Source organism: Helianthus annuus, chromosome 5 (genome assembly GCF_002127325.2).
Source record: "Helianthus annuus cultivar XRQ/B chromosome 5, HanXRQr2.0-SUNRISE, whole genome shotgun sequence".
Classification (NCBI taxonomy): domain Eukaryota; kingdom Viridiplantae; phylum Streptophyta; class Magnoliopsida; order Asterales; family Asteraceae; genus Helianthus; species Helianthus annuus.
Genome location: NC_035437.2, coordinates 111,817,201 through 111,830,897, shown reverse-complemented (window position 1 = coordinate 111,830,897; position 13,697 = coordinate 111,817,201).

Below are 13,697 nucleotides of genomic sequence, written 5' to 3'. Positions count from 1 at the left end.
CTAAGGTTAGCCTCTGGAGATTGGTGAAAATGGTCTCTGACCATCCTATATGTCTTAACCAACATATTTTGTGAATCTAATAAAGCCCTCAAATACTCTATCATTTCAACATCAAGTTCTTTATCAGAGGCGATGAAGGTTTGGTTCTTTTGTTGTTAAAAGAAAAAAAACAAAACATTAACATAACATAACTATTGTAATAAGCAGTGGATAGAGAATCAGTGATTAATAATTAAGTGTTAAGGAAGAACAGTTTAGTACTAAGTTAAACAGCCGATGAAAACCTTGTAAGCACTGATAGTGATTAAAACACTGATGGTACTTAAGAACTGATAGTGAACCACATATGGTTAACAACTGCTATTGTAATAAGTAGTGGATAGAGAATCAGTGATTAATAATTAAGTTTTAAGGAAGAACAGTTGTAAACAACTGCTGATACCAGCTCAAAACATTTAGAGTATGTTGAGAAAAAGTAACATTTCAGTGGTTTGGTCTTGAACAATGGTTTGGTCTTCATCAGTGGTTTGGTCTTGAACATTGGATGATGTTAATTAGACTTTGTATACAACCGTCATTATATCCAAAAGTTGTTAGGCATATCAGTGTTTTGCCTTATTAACTTGTTATAACCACTGTCATTGTAGGAAACTTAGCTGGGCAGTGCTTATTGTAGGAAACTTCAGTTTACCTACAACAACTAATGAATTTAGAATGAATAACGCAAACTCCTGTTAAGTCAAACAGCTGATGGAAAACTTTTAAGCACTGCTAGTGATTAAAACACTTATGGTACTTAACAACTGATAGTGAACTACAGATTGTTAACAACTGCTGTTGTAGTAAACAGTAGATATAGAAGCAGGGATTAAGGATTAAGTGTTAAGGAAGAGCAGTGGTTAACAACTGCTGATACATGCCCAAAACTTATAGAATATGTTGAGAAAAAGTAACATTTCAGTTTAGAGAAAAATGCAATTTGTGTCCCTGTGGTATGTGTGAAACATCAACCTGAGCCCCTAAATCCATTTTTTGGTTTTTTGAGCCCCTGACCTTATAAATTCATAACAGTTTGAGTCCCTCCGTCACACTTCCGTCTGTTTGACTGTTTGACAATTGTGAAATGTCCTTTATACCCTTAATGATAAACACATATAATCCCAAATTCCCTAACACCGATCACACTTCTCAAAAATATCCGAAAATCTCTTCTCCCAACACCGATCATCATCTTCATCTTCATCTTCATCATCTTCATCTTCATTGAATCTCCTCACCGAACATTTGTTGTTATAACAATCCAAGGTAAAATTAAATACCTAAAACATGATCGACACTATGGTTTACCCTCTGTTCTTGTTAGATTCTTGTGTAACCCTCTGTAACTTGATGTTTAATGATGTTTAATGATATCTCATTTTCACCACTGATGTTTTTACACTTCTTATCTGTATATGTTTTTGATATGCTAGAATGTAACAGCTTTTGTGTGAAAATATTGTTTCATTCTTGTGGATTTTTGCATCAGGTATCAAAACAGAGGTTTGGGTTTTGGTTATTATGAAGGCTTGTTTGTGATATTTTTGGTTTTCTCTGTTTATTAAGACTGGGTTTTTGGTTTTTGGCGTTAATCTAAGATTGTTTTTGTGTTATAGTTTTTTTGAAATGTTTAAAATATACAATCGATTAAAACAGGGTTTGGTTTCTTAAGACTCTGCTGTTCATGTTGAAATCTAGGTTTCTTAAGACTCCGCTGTTCATGTTGAAATCTGGGTTTCTTAAGACTCTCCTGTTCATGTTGAAATCTGGGTTTCTTAAGACTCTACTGTTCATGTTGAAATCTGGGTTTCTTAAGTCTTTGTTGTTCATGTTGAAATCTGGGTATGGTTGTTGTTTTGTTTCTCATATAAAGTTGGTTAAAGACTCTGTGTTTTGGGTTCCTCATATTGGTCATTTGAATGTGTTTTCTTGATATGAGATCAACTGTGTTTTGGGTTCCTCATATTGGGTTCCTCATATATGTATACATATATGCATTATGAAAGTACTGTATCAACCGTCTTACTATGGATGTTTTTATTGTACAGAATGGTTGCGGATGTAAAGATACGCAAAACACCAACTATGAAAACATTGGCGAGAATACTTGACAACCTCCTAGAAGATGGTGCGTTGCACATAAGGAAGTGATTGGTCAGAACGATCAATTGCTAAAAGATAAGCCGATTGGTGCACATGAATGAATATAACCCCAGTGGCAGATATGTAATTAGCGAGCTCTGGAATTTCAAGGAAAATAGAAGAGCTACACTAAAGGGGGTTATCAGCTACATTCCAAAGTGCACCACTCACTCCTTGAGTTTTCATCACGAAGAAATTCAAAAACTCGTTGTATGTTACGGTCTTTTGTTATCGAGTCTGTAAGTTCTGTCAAGTCTACCAAGTTGGATATCCTTCTATCTTTCTTGGTATGACGTTTTGTCTTTGTATTGTATGTTTAACATAATGCAAGTGTGCATTTATGTTATGTTTAATTGTAATCATGCTTAACTCTTTAACTTAGTGATATGTTCTGTCCATGTTTGATGCTTAACTGTTTAACTTGGGGCTTAATAATGAATTTTGGGGTTTTTAGAAGGGAAAGAAATCCAAAAGACGGTCTTACCCCTGGCTCAAACAGTCAAACAGACGGAAGTGTGACAGAGGGACTCAAATTGTTATGAATTTATAAGCTCAGGGGCTCAAAAAACCAAAAAAAATGAATTTAGGGATTCAGGTTGATGTTTAACACATACCACAGCTGATGAATTTAAAATGAATAAAGCAAACTACTGTTAAGTCAAACAGCTGATGAAAAACTTGTAAGCACTGCTAGTGATTAAAACACTGATGGTACTTAACAACTGATAGTGAACTACTAATGATTAACAACTGCTGTTGTAGTAATCAGTGGATAGAGAATCAGTGATTAAGGATTAAGTGATGGTACTTAACAACTGATAGTGAACTACAAATGGTTCAATTTCTAGTTGTTCTTTAATAGAATAAAAATGGAACTTAGAAATCACCCGTACCTGAATAATGCCTGTCTGTTTGTTATTTCATTTTCAGTATCATGTATGTATAACTGACAAAACTTAGCTTCATTTCCATCTGGAGGTTTGAGACTCCCCATGCAATGCTAGTTTTGGCCACTGATATGATATATAAATGGAGCATTGCCCTTGTTGATAGTAGAATCAAGCTTTCCACCCATAGATGTAAAAGAGAACATAGAGTTGTATCGTCTTATGTTCTTCAGGAAGAACTTGCTTTTTGCATTTGAGGAAGAAAACAAATTTTGATAAGACGGATGTGCATCCTTTAAAGGCGGTAGCTGAACTTTACCATACCCACAACACATACTATAACATAGCTTATTTATAGTTAAATGACCTTTTCCACCTTCTGATGTCCATAACTTTGCACTACAAAGCTGACATGTAAGCACTTGGTCACCATGGTCCAAATAAATGTCCTAAAACAATAAAATAGATTAAAACCTTTAGATATCCCTTTATAAGGATCTTCATCAGTGCACAAAACCACATTGTCTTGATCTGAATCCAAAGACAGCATAGGTACATGAATATTATCACGTTTCTTGCGCTTGAGGTTACGTTTACCAAAAGACAGCCTTGTAAGCATAGAGTTACTACCCAATATCGGCTGATTGTTACTGCTAATAATGCTAGAAGTAATGGAATATCGACGGTTGCTATCTAGAGGTGTACCTATGTTTACGCCGTTATATGAACATCCAATATTAAAACATTCATTTTAGTACTGGTATGTTGTTTAGTAATGTATTTATCAAAAGAAATAATAAAGAAACAAAATACAAACCTGGTGTAGTTGAAATTAAAGAACCGGTAGCATTTCTAACTGTTTGACAAGCAATGGAGTACATATGTTGATCCGTAGTATCAGAACATTCGACCAAATTTGCATTGTCAGAAAAGATGTTACGAACATTCGTTGATGATGACGATGCATTCTTTGATTTCTTATTATCAAGTATTAATTTTCGAAGCTTGCGCCTTTCAATCAGTGAAGTAACTAAATAACAGAGAAAGTATAATATGTACGAAATACAAGAATCAGTCCACTTGGAAACATAAAACGGAAAAAAGTATACTTATAATCAAATTCAAGAGCTATTACTATTTGTGATATCTGAAAGAGGAGATCTATTGGAGATATCTGAAACAGGAGTTCTCATAAGAGGACCTACAAAAAAACCAAGTAGAATTATGATTCAAATCTGAAAGCTGATTTTGATTTGGGAAATGATGAGTTAAGAAGTTATAATTTCACTTACTGTATAAATTTTGTTGAGATGAATTAGCAGCTGTAGAAGATGAACTTGAATTCTCTGACATTGCATACATGAGAGAAGGAGAAGAATTCAAAAGAAGAAAGAGTAAAAGATCAGTAACATTAAAAAAATAGAAGAAAATAGTGGTTTTTAAATTTTGAATTACAATATGTCATACCTAGGGATTAACATAACCTCAATAAATTATAATATTCTATTTTATCATTTTGTAATTAAAAATCATTTCATGAAAAACAAAATAGAATTGTTTCAAATTATTGAATTAATTATTCCAAGCAATCTATTACATTGATAAAAAAAACTTAACAACAAATTTTGTAATCTTTGGGGAATGTAAATCAGGTGTTCATCGGTTAGGTTTATGGCTTATTTGTATATGATTTTTAAAATAAAATATTATTATCTTTATTTAATAAATAATTAAGTTAAACAGTATTTTTTTCAGTTATCCAAATAAACCAAACAAAACAAATAAAATAAAACGTGGATCGATAAACCGAACAAAAAACCGAATAAAATGGGTTTGAATTTACGCTTCTTACTTGGTTACGATTTTTCTGAATAACCTACTTTGAATGACTTAGACAAAATTTGAAGTATATAAGAAAGTTATTGAATGAGATTACTTAAATAAGTTAATGGGAGAAACCGGCACAAATTAAATATTTTTTATAAACTGTAATATATGACGGATACTTATTAAATCTTAGTGGGCAGGGATACCGGTAAAAACCAATAAAGAACAACCACATCCATTGATAATCCTATATAAATTATGATATAAGAAAATAAGATTAAAATTGCTTAAAGATTACAAATGTTTGTAGATAAAAAAGTTGTTATTTGGGTTTATACAATATATATTATAAATTGTTGCTCCTATTCATACACATAAGTTTTACACATAAATATTGACTATTGAACATCTCAATATTTATTTAACATTATACATTATAATATGCAAAGAAAGGTCATACTCATTATAATATTAGAACATAACAGTATAATAAGCAGATAAGTTTTCAGGAATTCAAAACCACACAAGCAGTCCAAAACATAACAACACTAAAGACCCAAAAGCAACAAAACAAAAACCATAAGTTCAACATGGCAACAACACATGAAATCAACACGTAAATGTATTTAAAAACATAGAGAAAACTATTTCTCAATCTTTGGAATCAAAAGCGTCGAAACACCAGCGTCTTCATCCTGAGACAATTCATCACTCATGCGGCGCTTTGTCGAGGAGCAACCTAATGCAATATCTACATCGCACACTTCACGAATATTACGTTTTGTTTCATCAGAAGAGGGACTCTTATTGCCTACAAGTGCTTTGGATGCAGGTGTAACATTGTCACCACAGCATGGCATCTCATCCTGATATAAAAAGACAATAAGTATTAACGTTTCAAAAAATTTAGTACAAATAACGAAATTCTTATATTAACTCCATAAGGTCAACAGGAGTAGACAAACTGCTGGAATCAGGAACATCCATTGATTCGGACTACTCATGCTTTAAGTACATAATACACAATAACATAAAATACACACAATGGTATAAATCTATTTCAAAACAATATAACTATGAAATGAAAAGAATGACATAATAAAGATTAAAACCTGGTTAAGATTGAATTTGGCGCAGAGCGCGGCAAGGATCTTATCATCGTTAGTAGCCATAGAAATACCATAGTTTTCAACCTGACGCTCAATGTTATAGTCTTTGTAAGGACTGCCAAAAATGTCCCTAAACGACCCGTAAGTGAAAACCATGACCCCTGAAACCCTAATGTGCATGAAAAACCAAGAAAACATGAAACTTGGTCCTCTCGCGGGCCGCGTAAGGGACATGCTAAACGTCAAGCGGGCCGTGCCAACTTAAGGTTGACCAGATAAGCATTGCCGGAACACGTGTTGACCAACTGGTGAACCTACTCGTGACACATATGCCCTACACGGAGACTAAGTGGCCACGCGCGCCGCGTAAGAGTTATGTATGGGTTTACGCGGGCCGCGTAAAACCCAAATTCAGGCTATAAATAGCCTGTGCATGGGGCTTTCTTTCTGTGTCGAAAATTTTCAATCAAAACGAAGATACACTGCTTAAAACTATAATTTCCATTAGGGAGGTGTTGCCACGATACCGGGTATTAACTCGATCGCTGCTACGATTAATGTCCGATCGATTGGAACTATCCAATGGATGTTTAAGTGTTGCCCACATTAGGGCTATACTTTGTCATTCGTCGTGAATTCGATGGATGTTTAAGTATTGCACTTTGTCATTCGTTGTGAGGGTTTGTATCTCGTGAGTTAACGTAAATGTTGTATTAGTTACTAACCTAGTTCGTGTGCATTGTTGTTTAAACTAGGTTATCAGGCTTATCAGTAGGCTAAATTCTGCCCGTTTAAACTTGCAATGTGAGTCATTCTCTTTTATCAATCATGTTTTACAATACTCCAATCATTTTCAAAAGTTATAATTACAGGGATTAAGTCGTGGTTATCTTGAATCACTGGCTAGTGGGGTATTGTGCACATTACTAATTTCTCACAGTTAGGCTAATAAATCCTAACAGTGATAATCATCACTATTTGGGTGAAAGGACCCAATAGTGGTATGACCATCGTCACCAGGGTGTGACACGGCGCCAGATAAAAATAAGATAAAAGCCATTGTAATCGCTCTTATGCTGTAATTAATAGCTATGTGTCATTTTATTAAATTTGAATGATTCACCGGTATTTCCCCGCTGACAAAAATATTTTTAAAACATGTTTCAGGCGACCTCATGTGAATCAAGGAAAAGTGCTACGGAGCACTAATCAAACTTGAAGGGTGGCTTAGTTAAATAAATAAACATGTTTTGTAAATCAGGGAATTTCCTCGTGAAATTCCTCTATTGTAAATTACGGGGTTTATCCCAGATTATGAAATAAAATAATTGGGCGTTTTCAAGTTTAAAGATCCTGGTAAAAATTCCGCTGTCAAATCAGATAATAAATACCACGGGTTTCTGTCCCGCGGCTCCTGGACCGGGTCAAACCGGGCGCGGGGGCCGTGACAGGAAAAGGTGGTATCAGAGCCACTGATTAAGCCAATTAAGTATTTAAAAATACTTAATTTTTCTGATTGCCATTCTGCGATTCTGTGGAATTTTAGTTACAAAATTTTAACTTAGAATTTTGTGTGTTTCTTCATGTATGCTAACAGCATGAATGAATTATCAGAAGCCCTTCAAAACTTTACTATCCATACTACAGATATGGATACTACCACGGGCTATCAGGCTGATGTTGAGGAGCCAATGGTATTCCGCGCTCAACCCCAGGATAAACCAAAGGCGAAAAAGAGAAGAAGGTTTGTAGGCTGGAGGCGTGTGCGTAGGAAGAGACCAACGATACCGAAGGCAAAAGTTAAAAAGGTTGAGGATCCCAAGGATAAGGGAAAAGGGATAGAGATTGGGGAAAGTTCTGCGCAAGCCCAGGAAATGCCACCCTGGGAGGAGTTAGATCACAAACTGGCACTTAGTGACCTCATCGGACCTGCCGATGAAGACTTTTTCTATTACCCAGTTGAATCACAACTCCCAGTAGATTTGGAGCCTGTTATCCCTGATCCCATTGTTAACCCCCAACCTCTACCAGCAGAACTGGAAGAATGGTGGACCACCGACTGGCAGTTTCAGAACCTTTTGAATAACCCTAACACCTTTTTCCCTCAGTTCGAACCGGAGCCTGCACCAAACCCACCAATGAGCAATGAAAACTTGGCTGAACTCCACCACTATGGCGAGGAGCTGGTGGATGCAGGAAATAGGATCCGAGAAGTGGGAGAACAGATCTCCTGGAAGTACGACGAGAGGGAACGTCGTTTTTTAAGTGTCGGCTGACGGGGATAGTATGTGGTGTTGTGGTGTGTTTGTTTAATAATAATAAATAATATAAATCTTGTAAAATAACTTAGAATAAAACTTTTGTAAGATAATCAGTGTGTACGGATGCATACTACTAAAATATATAAAATCGGATTGTCGCAAAGTCGACAAATTTTGACTATACGTGTTGGTGTGATTATGTGTTTTCATGATTATGTGTTTTGTGTTAATTCACTGTTTGTTAATTTATAGTATGGGTAAGCAAAGAATTTCGGACATCTATCGTCAACTAGATAATTCATCAAAAGATAAAGGAACCTCATCTCAATCGAATTCCTCAAGATACTCGGCAGATACTAAGGAAGGAATATTTATTCGTAAGGCACGGTTTGAGGAACCACTTACCGCTAAGAAAAGACGTCGGATTATTAGAAAAAGTCAAGAAAAAGAAATGATAACTAATAAAGGAACTCAGGAAATAGGCAATAACCCACCATGGGAAGATGAATTGGATGAAAAGTGGGCGAATCTCTATATGTTAGCCACTACAGCAGTAAATGCCAACTTTTAATTAAGTTAAACTGCCAAACCCGGACCAACCCATAAATTAAAATCTCAACACCCTGAACCACTACTAGCACCCATATCATTTATAAGCCGGAAACTTTAGTAAGAGGAGATAGAATAAATCTTATATATATAAAAGCATACTAAGTATAATATTTCTAGCTAGACTAAATAAGGAATGCACAACCTCTAGTATATTTTGAAGTTCAGTTGTAAAATAGACATGTATGTATATAAAAATCAATAATTTTAGCTATACATGTTTGGTGTGATTTCGTGTGATTACTTTATTTACATTTGGTTGTATTTATTCGTACCAATAACTAATATATTTATATATTGTTAGTTACCAGATGGAACACGCTGTGAATGAACCAGTTAATGAAGTTAACCAATCGAAAAACAATAATGAGGATCACTTTCTAAATCGGCAAGATATAGAAAACATTGTCGCTCAGGGAATAGCTAACGCTATTCCGGCAATAGTCGCTGCAGTTAAAAGTCCTGTTGAGCCTTCACAAGCTCACCCCAGTAAACGTACGTGCGACGATAATTTCAGTAATAGTGTTAACGGAGGAGGCGACAACGACAACTTAATATAAGCCCCAATACTCAAAAGAATGAAAGCTGCAACACCTGGTTGCACTTACAAGGAATTTCTTGCCTGTAAACCAGCTGAATTTGCAGGCAATGAAGGGGCGACCGCTGCACTGCATTGGCTAGAGAAAACTGAAGCAGTAATTAAAATAAGTAAATGTGCGGAGGAAGATAAAGTCATGTACGCTTCTCACCTTTTTAAGGAAGAAACATTAGAGTGGTGGAATACGGTATTACAAGCCAAGGGAAGTGACTTGGCTTATGCTATGAATTGGGAAGAATTTAGACAAATGGTGGAAAGAAAATTTTGTCCCGAATATGAAAAGGAACAAATGGCAAACAAGTTCCTGAGCCACCGAATGGTGGATGTTGACTGTCGAGGGTATACTTCGAAATTCTTCGAGTATGCCAGAATTGTGCCAACTCTGGCATCACCAGAGCCGGTACTTATTTCTCGCTACATTTGGGGTTTGGTTAGCGAGATCCGTAATATCGTCAAAGCTGCCAGACCACGCACAATTGATGATGCGGTGGAATTAGCCAATACTTTGACAGATGAACTGGTATGCACGCGAGAAGAGAACAGAAAAAAAGGACTTAGCTCAGAAAATTACCCAAGGATTCAGAGGGGGTAATGCTAGTAACAACTTCAGGAAAAGAGGAATTGGGAAATCCTCCACTATTCCGTTTTGCAGTACCTGCAAAAGAAAGCATTTTGGAAGATGCAAAGGGTATTGCAATTTCTGCAAAATTCCAGGGCATCAGGAAGAAGATTGCTGGAGGAAGAAATCAACAATCTGCTTCAACTGTGGAGAAGCTGGACATTTTAGACCAGATTGCCCTAAACTGGTCAAACCAGCTGACAATAAGGCTAAACTTGCAGAGGGAACTACCAAGAAGAATGCAAGAGCCTTCCAGTTGACTACACAAGACGCAGATCTGATTCCGGATGTGATAGCAGGTATGTTTCTAGTTCACAAACGTTTATGCGAAAGTATTATTTGACTCTGGTGCAAACCAAAGTTTTATAAATACTTCGTTCTGCCAAGCTCTTAAGTTACCTTTAACCAAACTTAGGCAGATTTATACAGTAGAAACAGCCGAGGGCAACTCTGTTAGTATAGATCAAGTTTTGCAGGAAGGTAAAATAGAACTTTCAGGTCATAAATTTTCTGCAAACCTGTTACCTATGAACTTAGCCGGATTCGATGTTGTGTTAGGAATGGATTGGTTAGTAGCCAACCATGCTCGAATCCTTTGTGATAAGAATTCCATAGAAATTCATACACCCACAGGAGAAATAATTATGGTTGCAGGGGATAAGCCACAAAAGCCAATGAAATCTATTTCAGTCATGAAAGTGGCCAGTTATTCGAGAAAACAGGGAATTGCATATATGGTTTCGGTAGTTGTTAATACCAAAAGTAAAGAACTTAAAGACATTCCAGTAGTATCAGAATACTCGGATGTATTCCAGAAGAACTACCTGGATTACCACCCGATAGGGAAGTAGAATTTAGAATTCATCTAATTCCTGGAACTACACCAATAGCCAAGGCACCTTATCGGTTAGCACCCACCGAAATGTTAGAATTGAAAAAGCAGTTAGATGAATTACTAAGCAAAGGGTTTATACAACCTAGTTCATCCCCTTGGGGAGCACCAGTGTTGTTTGTGAAAAAGAAAGATGATTCGATGCGAATGTGTATCGATTATAGGGAATTAAATAAAGTTACAATTAAGAATCGATACCCATTACCTAGGATTGATGATCTTTTTGATCAGCTTCAGGGAACTAGATATTTCTCTAAGATAGATTTACGCTCCGGATACCATCAATTAAAGGTACAAGAAGAAGACATACCTAAAACCGCTTTCAGAACTAGGTATGGTCATTATGAGTTTACAGTAATGCCCTTCGGATTAACAAATGCTCCTGCAACATTTATGGATATGATGAATAGGATCTGTAAACCGTATTTAGATAAATTTGTAATTGTCTTCATCGACGACATACTTATTTATTCCAAAAGCCAGGACGAACACTGTGAACATCTACATGCACTCTTAACCTTGTTAAGAAAGGAAAAGCTTTACGCCAAATTCTCCAAGTGCGAATTTTGGCTCCAGGAAGTGAAATTTTTAGGGCACATGGTGAATCACGAAGGTATTCACGTAGATCCCTCCGAAATAGAAGCAATCACCAAATGGAAGGTTCCGCAATCAGCTATGGAAGTTAGAAGCTTTCTAGGATTAGCTGGGTACTATAGGCGATTCATTAAGGATTTTTCTAAGATAGCCGTGCCATTAACTAAGCTAACCTGTAAAGCGGTGAAGTTTGAATGGGGACCTAGGCAAGAAGAGGCTTTTAGGATTTTAAAGCAAAGATTAACAAATGCTCCAATTCTTGCCTTAGTAGAAGGAACAGAAGATTTTGAAGTTTACTGTGATGCTTCTAAATTAGGATTAGGATGTGTGCTAATGCAACGCAAAAAAGTAATTGTGTATGCCTCAAGGCAATTGAAAAAGCACGAGGAAAACTATACAACTCATGACTTAGAATTAGGATCAATAATTTTTGCCCTTAAAATTTGGAGACATTATCTGTATGGAAGTAAATTTACAGTCTATACGGATCACAAAAGTTTAAGGTACATATTTGGGCAAAAAGAGTTAAACATGAGGCAAAGGAGATGGATGGAAATTCTAAGTGACTACGACTGTGATATTCAATATCACGAAGGAAAAGCAAATGTAGTCGCTGATGCTCTAAGTCGTAAGTATCATGAAAAGCAAAAGCGAGTTCGTGCTCTTAGATTAAATCTTCAAGTAGATTTAATGGAACAATTGAAGAATGTTCATGAAACAGCAATCAAGGATAATGCTGAAGGAATGAAAGGAAATATAAAGGGACTAGAGCAAAGCACCGATGGAATTTGGAGATTCCACAAGAAAAGGATTTGGGTACCTAAACAAGGAAACTTAGGAGATTAGATTTTAGAAGAAGCCCATAAATATAGGTATACCATGCACCCAGGAAACAATAAGATGTACCAAGATTTAAGAAATAATTTCTGGTGGATAGGAATGAAAAAGGACATAGCTAGATATGTATCTAAGTGTCTAACTTGTTCGCAAGTTAAGGCAGAACACCAGAAACCGTCAGGGTTACTCCAACAATTAGAAATGCCCGTTTGGAAATGGGAACTAATAACCATGGATTTCGTTACTAAGTTGCCCAAAACCAGAAAAGGGAATGACGGGATTTGGGTGATCGTGGATCGATTAACCAAATCCGCTCACTTTTTGCCAATAAAAGAAACCTTTAGCATGGAAAGATTAGCCAAGTTATACGTAGACGAAGTAGTATCCTTACATGGAGTTCCACTCTCCATTGTATCGGATAGAGATAGTCGTTTCACTTCACATTTCTGGATGAGTTTTCAAGAGGCAATGGGGACCCGATTAAATTTAAGTACCGCCTACCATCCCCAAACGAACGGACAAAGTGAAAGAACGATTCAAACTCTGGAAGACATGCTCAGGGCATGTGTGATCGATTTTGGTGGTAACTGGGATAACCACCTACCCTTAATTGAATTCTCCTATAACAATAGTTACCATTCAAGCATCGAAGCTGCCCCATTCGAAGCACTGTATGGACGCAAGTGTAGAACTCCAGTTTGCTGGGCAGAAATAGGAGAAAGCCAATTATCAGGTCCTGAGATTGTGCAAGAGACCACTGATAAGATAACTCAAATCAAGGAAAGACAAAAAACGGCTCGAGATCGCCAGAAAAGTTATGCAGACAACCGACGTAAGCCGCTAGAGTTTCAAGTCGGAGACAAGGTACTCTTGAAAGTTTCTCCTTGGAAAGGAGTAGTTCGGTTCGGTAAGAAAGGAAAGCTGAGTCCAAGATACATAGGACTATTCCCAGTAATTCAGCGCATAGGACCAAATGCCTATCGTTTACAACTACCAGAAGAGTTAGTCGGGGTACATGACGTATTCCATGTATCCAATCTCAAGAAATGTTTATCTGACGAATCCCTGGTAGTCCTTCTTCAAGATGTACAAGTAAATGAAAAGCTGAAGTTTGTTGAAAAACCACTTCAAATAGAAGACAGAAAGATTAAGTTTCTCAAACACAAAAGACTGGTACTAGTCAAAGTCAAGTGGGATTCAAAAAGAGGACCCGAATACACCTGGGAGCTGGAATCGGAAATGAAGCGAAAGTACCCTCACTTATTTCAATGAATCTCGAGGAT